Source organism: Eschrichtius robustus, chromosome 6 (assembly GCF_028021215.1).
Source record: "Eschrichtius robustus isolate mEscRob2 chromosome 6, mEscRob2.pri, whole genome shotgun sequence".
Classification (NCBI taxonomy): domain Eukaryota; kingdom Metazoa; phylum Chordata; class Mammalia; order Artiodactyla; family Eschrichtiidae; genus Eschrichtius; species Eschrichtius robustus.
The window spans coordinates 70,232,718-70,239,286 of record NC_090829.1 but is presented as its reverse complement, the minus strand read 5'-3'; the positions used below and the strand labels follow the sequence as shown (position 1 = coordinate 70,239,286).

The following is a 6,569-nucleotide window of genomic DNA, read 5'->3' as shown; positions in this document are numbered from 1 at the left end:
CACTTACAGGAATGGTTGAAAGAGTTGCTGGTTGTACATATGCTAAGTTTGGGGTCTTGGTAGTTCCAAACTCAGACAGCTGTTAGGATTATTTTACTTCTTTGAATCAAGTCTTCATGTGCTGTCTGGTAATGTACCCCCGCCAGCTGGATGACCTGTAAGGAACTGTTCCAGGGCAGAAGTCCTCACACTTAAAGTGCCTAAGAATCACTTAGAAGGTACATTTTTCTCTGTGTCTTTTAAATTTATTTCTCTTGATTATAAAATTAACACATAAATCTGCTTTTGAGAGAGGCAAAAAAGTATAAAGGAACAGAGAAATACTTTATCTATATGAAATTAACCAGGCATAGCTATTATTTTGTCACATTTTCTTTCAACAATATCATCAGTAATCCTGCTAAAACCAACACAAATGGGATTATATATTTTATATATTATGAAATTTCTAGCAAATATAAATAACCATTTATTCTGCTTATTAATTTTTTACCCTTTATGTTATCATTTTCACTTTCTCTTTATTCTTTTACCCTTTTAGAGCAGTGTTTTTAACCTTGACTGAAATTAGAATCAACAGGGCAGTTTTACTGAAAATACTGATGCCCAAGCCTAAGGCCCAGATCAGACACAACACGATCTGGAAAAACTATGGGCATTAAAAAAAAAAAAATCTTGGGAATAACAACTTTGTGCGCACCTCCGGGCCTCCGAACATCCATCTGTCCATTTGGTCATCCAGCGGGAAAGGGCTCCAGCTACCCGAGGGCAGCCGCCAACCAGGGCCCCGCGACCAGGAGAGCCGAAAGCGCTGCTGACCCTCGCGGGCCCGGGCAAGGGACACCACCATGCAGATGTGCGCCGGGGCCTGGGGGTTGCGTCTGGGTTGCGGAGTCCGAGGCAGCCGCCGCCTGGCTGGGGGCACGGGGCCCCGGTTGAGCTCCGCGGGGCCGCTACAGCAGTAGCGGCGGGGATAGCGGTGCGGCTGGGCTCGCGCCTCCTGCAGCGCCTCCTGCCCAGACACGACGACTTTGCTCGGAGGCATATCGACCCCGGGGACAAAGACCAGAGGAGATGTTATTGGCCCTGGGGCTGGCGAGAGTAGATGAACTGATGGAAAAGAACATCCCTGCCAGCATCCGCTTGAAAAGACCCTTGCAAATGGATGAGCCTGTCTGTGGAAATGATATCCTTACAACTCTGCATGCCATTTCCAGCAAGAACCAGATCTGGAGATTGTATATTGGCATGGGCTATTATAACTGCTCAGTGCTACAATTTTGTCTAACTTAACTGGAGAACTCAAGGTGGATCACCCAGTATACTCAGTACCAGCCAGAGGTGTCTCAGAGGAGAGAGGACGGTTTACTCAACTACCAGACCATGGTGTGTGACATCACAGGTATGGGCATAGTTAACACATCCAGCTGGATGAGGCCACCACGGGTGCAGAGGCAATGCAGCTCTGCCACAGACACAACAAGAGGAGGAAGTTTTTTGTTGACCCCCCTTGTCATCCACAGACAATAGCTGTCGTCCAGACTCAAGCCAAGTATGCTGGAGTCCTCATGGAACTGAAGTTACCCCATGAAATGGACTTCAGCGGAAAAGATGTCAGTGGAGTGCTGTTCTAGTACCTGGACACTGAGGGAAAGTGGAAGACGTCACAGAACTTGTGGAGAGTGCCCATCAGGTGGGGAGCTTGGCCTGCTGCACTGCTGACCTTTTAGCTCTGTGTAGCCTGAGGCCTCCTGGAGAATTGGGGGAAGACATTGCCCTGGGCAGCTCACAGAGATTAGAGTGTCACTAGGCTATAGCAGACCACGTGCCTTTTTAGCTGTCAGAGAAAACTTGGTGAGGATGATACCTGGAAGAATGGTGGGAGTAACAAGAGATGCCAGCGGAAAAGAAGTGTATCCTCTTGCTCTTCAAACCAGGGAGCAACACATCCAGAAAGACAAGGCTATCAGCAACATCTGTGCAGCTCAGGCGCTCTCGGCGAATATGGCTACAATGTGCGCAATCTACCATGGGTCCCATGGGCTGGAACATATTGCTAGGAGGGTACCTAATGCCACATTGATTTTGTCTGAACGTCTCAAGTGAGCAGGGCACCAACTCCAGCACGACTTGTTCTTTGACACTTTGAAGATTCAGTGTGGCTGCTCAGTGAATGAGGTTTTGGGCAGGGCTGCTCAGTGGCAAATAAATATTCAGCTCATTGAGGATGGCACACCTGGTATTTCTCTTAATGAAACAGTCAATGAAAAAGATCTGGATGACTTGTTGTGGATCTTTGGCTGTGAGTCGTCTGCAGAGCTGGTTGCTGAAAGCATGGGTGAGGAGCGGGGAGTTATCCTAGGGTCTGCCTTCAAGAGAACTAGCCCATTCCTCACACATCAAGTGTTCCACAGTTATCACTCAGAAACAAATATTGTCTGATATATGAAGAGATTGGAAAACAAAGACCTTTCCCTTGTTCATAGCACGATTCCCCTGGGGTCCTGTACCATGAAGCTCAACAATACATCAGAACTCATGCCTATCACATGGAAAGAATTTGCAAACATCCACCCCTTTGTGTCTCTGGATCAAGAGCCAAGGGACCAGCAGCTTTTCTGAGAACTTGAGAATGACTTGTGTGAACTCACGGGTTGTGACCGAATCTCTTTCCAGCCTAACAGCAGAGCCCAGGGGGAATATGCCGGGCTGGTCACTATCTGAGCCTACTTAGATGGGAAAGGAGAGAGACACATTCCAAAATCCGCACATGGGACCAATTCTGCAAGTGCCCACATGGCAGGCATGAAGATTCAGCCTGTGGAGGTAAATAAATATGGAAATATCGATGCAGCTCACTTCAAGGCTATGGTAGATAAACACAAGGAGAACCTGGCAGCAATCATGATTACATATCCATCCACCAGTGGAGTGTTTGAAGAGACCGTCAGAGATGTGTGTGAACTGATCCACCAACATGGAGGACAGATCTACCTGGACAGGGCAAATATGACCATTCATGTGGAATCTGTTGTCCTGGAGACTTTGGGTCTGATGTCTCACACGTAAATCTTCACAACACTTTCTGCATTCCCCCTGGAGGAGGCAGCCCTGGCATGGGGCCCATAGGAGTGAAGAAGCATTTTCTCCCTTTTCTGCCTTATCATCCCATCTTTGCAGCAAAGCCAAGTGAAGATGCCCAGCCTTTGGGTACTGTCAGCGCAGCCCCGTGGGGCTCCAGTTCCATCTTGCCCATTTCATGGGATTATATTAAGATGATGGGAGGCAAGGGCCTTAAACAGGCCACAGAAATTGCTATAATAAATGCCAACTACATAGCCAAGCGATTAGAAAAACACTACAGAGTCCTTTTCCAGTGTGCAAGAGGTTACGTGGCTCATGAATTTATTTTGGATATAAGACCCTTCAAAAAGTCTGCAAATATGGAGGCCGTGGATGTGGCCAAGAGGCTTTAGGATTATGGATTTCATGCCCCTACCATGTCCTGGCCAGTGGCAGGCACTCTCATGATTGAGGCCACTGAGTCAGAAGACAAGGCAGAGTTGGATAGATTCTGTGACGCCAGGATCAGCATTCGGCAGGAAATCGCTGACATCGAGGAAGGCCGCATCAACCCCAGGGTCAATCCACTGAGGAGGTCTCCACACTCCTTGTCCTGTCTCATGTCCTCCCACTGGGATCGACCACATTCCAGAGAGGTGGCAGCATTCCCACCCCCCTTGATGAAACCAGAGAACAAATTCTGGCCAATCACCACCTGGATTGATGATGTCTGTGGAGATCAGCACATGGTTTGTACCTGTCCACCCATGGTTGTTTATGAGTTCCCATTTTCTTTTTTTTAATAAACAACGGAAATTTATTTCTCACAGTTCTGAAGGCTGGAAGTCCAAGATCAGGGTGCTGACATGGTGATGTGAGAGCCCACTTCCAGGTTGCAGACTTCTAATTGTACCCTCACATGGCCAAGAGGGGAGGGATCTCTCTGTAGCCTCTTTTGTAAGGGCATTAATCCCATTTATGAGGGTTTCACCCTCGTGACCTAGTCACCTCCCAAGGGCCCCATCTCCTAATACAATCATCTTAGGGGTTAGGATTTCAACTTTTGGATTTTGAGGGGCACGAACATTCAGACCATAGCAGTGACCAAATGAAATAAAGCTAGAAAGGATTTATAGTGATTACCTCTAGGGAGTTCAGTGAAAATCATGTATGTTTTTCCAGTGGGATAGGAGAGAGGATACGTATACTTTTCATTTGTAGTTCATTTCATCTTGTAGTTTGATTTTTTTTTAACCATGTACATGTTGTTCTACTTTGATAGTTTAAATTAAGTGGTTGGGAAAAAAGCACTTTAGTGTAACTGCCTCCTCCCATTACAAACCCTGAGACCCACAATTCCTAACTGCAACCCTTTTTTTTCCCTCCTTAAAGGAAGATTTAAGTTCTTCAGCAACAGGCTAAGAACTAACACCTTAATAAATGAGTTACAAGGTATTAGGTGAAACCAACTGAAATTTTGACCAATGAAGATAGCAGTTTCATATCATTCAAATTAATATATGCTTTTTTCACTGAAAAAGTGCAAGTGAAGCCAGAACTGTAATTATAGCCTGTTATGCACCATACATTTAGTTTTTTATATTGATTTTCTACTTAATTTAATTAAAAAATTGTTTTAAACCCCACAGAGCTCTGTCAAAAACACAAAACTATTTTCAATTATAGAAAGGGCTAAGCCATCAGTCTCCAGAGAATTTTGGTTTACTTCTTCTAAAAATTAATTTTTATTGGAGTATGGTTGCTTTGTTTACTTTTGTTTGATATGTCTCTTACAAAGCAACCTGCTAATTTAACTCAAAGTTGAAACTAAGAAGATGTCACATGAAGCCATCTATTAAATATTCAGGCCCCTTGTACATGTAATATGCTGAAGTAATACACCCTGCAATTTTTCTATTTATTTCTTTCATGAAGAACTCTAACCAAAGAGGGGCCAGGAAGAATTTCCTTATACAAGGGCAAAGTAGACTTAAGAACAATGTCTTATACTTAATCATTGTTTTTCAGCAAACCTTGAAAGTATCTGAATCTCAAAAGTTAGCCCTAGGCCTTTTTTTTTTTTTTAAATAAAACTCAATGCTCCTCCCAAATTTGAGGTATTTGATTCCTAATTGAGAATCCTTCTTGAGTATTTTCATCCTATACCTGACAATTTATTCCTGATTGTTACTATGAAGGACTAAAAGCTGTAGAGGATGTGTAGTTTCAAATTATAGTTCTTGATATTATAGTAGGATAAGCATGTTGCTCATAGACACCTAGATCTCTAGGGAAGGGACTCTTAAGATCAGCTGATCTGTTCACAAATGAGGAAACTGAGGCCTAAAGAGACTGAGAAATTTAGTCTACACAGAAAGTTAATGATATACATAAAGTGGCCAGAGTGTCCAGCTCCTGGTGAGACCGTCTTTCTGTTACACTGTGCTGTTTCCTTAACTCAGAAATTCATCATCAAAAATATCCAGGGTTTTTTTTTTTTAAAGAAACTAGTTAAAAGTGGACTTTTGTAAACCTAGAAAATAATGATTCTCCAGATATGAATTCCCATTTTCTGAACAGAAGAGGGCCTCTTCTTAGCCTTCTCTCCTTAAGTTCAAGTGACTGATGTGATGTGCTTTGGAGTGTCATTTTCCACCACAGACTCAAGTAGGGGTTTTTTATACTGTGTATATTTTTGTAATCTCTCTCAAGGTAAATGTAAATACAACTAACACAGTGAGTGGCAGCTCATCGTTGGAAGAATGATTTGCGTTGGTGCCTCTGCTTTCACATGTAGCAGTTGATGATCAAGTTGCCTTGATTGGGACCATTTAGTTTTTGCATGAACAATTTGGTGTGTGATAGTAACTTTAACTTCAATGTAACCGGTTTACAGACATTACAGAGGCTATACTGGAGATCTGATAGACATATTTTTATTCCAAATAAGTCTTTGTGGACTGTGCCATCTGTGGGAAATCCCAGGGCAAATGTTTACATTTTGTATACACTGAAGAAATCTTTTTCCTCCTACTAATTTGCCTAATCCATAATAGCATTTCTGAGTGTTTTCCTTTTTCCATGTGTATAGTTTTTTAAATTTGCAATTAATAATATTCTAAGAAAGCATTACAATTTGAAAAAACGTCTTCTAATTTTGAAATAATTTTAGTCTTATAGAAGAGTTACAAAAATAGCACAAGGAGTCCCTATTACATTTTACCCAGCTTTGCCTAATGTAACGTCTTACATAATCATGGTACCATTATCAAAACTAAGAAATCAACATTGTATAAATACCACTTAAATGACAGACTTTGTTTGGACTTCACCAGTTTTTTCCACTAATATGTCTTTTTCTGTTCCAAAACCTAATCCAGGATCCCACGTGGCATTTAGTAATGTCTTTCACTAGTCTTCTACAATCTGTGACGCTTCCTCAGTCTTTCCTTAGCTTTCATGACTTTAGTTTGAAGAGCTCTGGTCAGGTTTTATGGAGAATGCTC

At 42.8% G+C, this 6,569-nt stretch overlaps 1 pseudogene; it reads left to right on the top strand.

Moving 5' to 3' along the window:
- The first annotated feature begins 848 nt into the window (after positions 1-848).
- On the top strand, positions 849-5,661 carry LOC137765687 (glycine dehydrogenase (decarboxylating), mitochondrial-like; annotated as a pseudogene).
- The last annotated feature ends 908 nt before the right edge of the window (positions 5,662-6,569 follow it).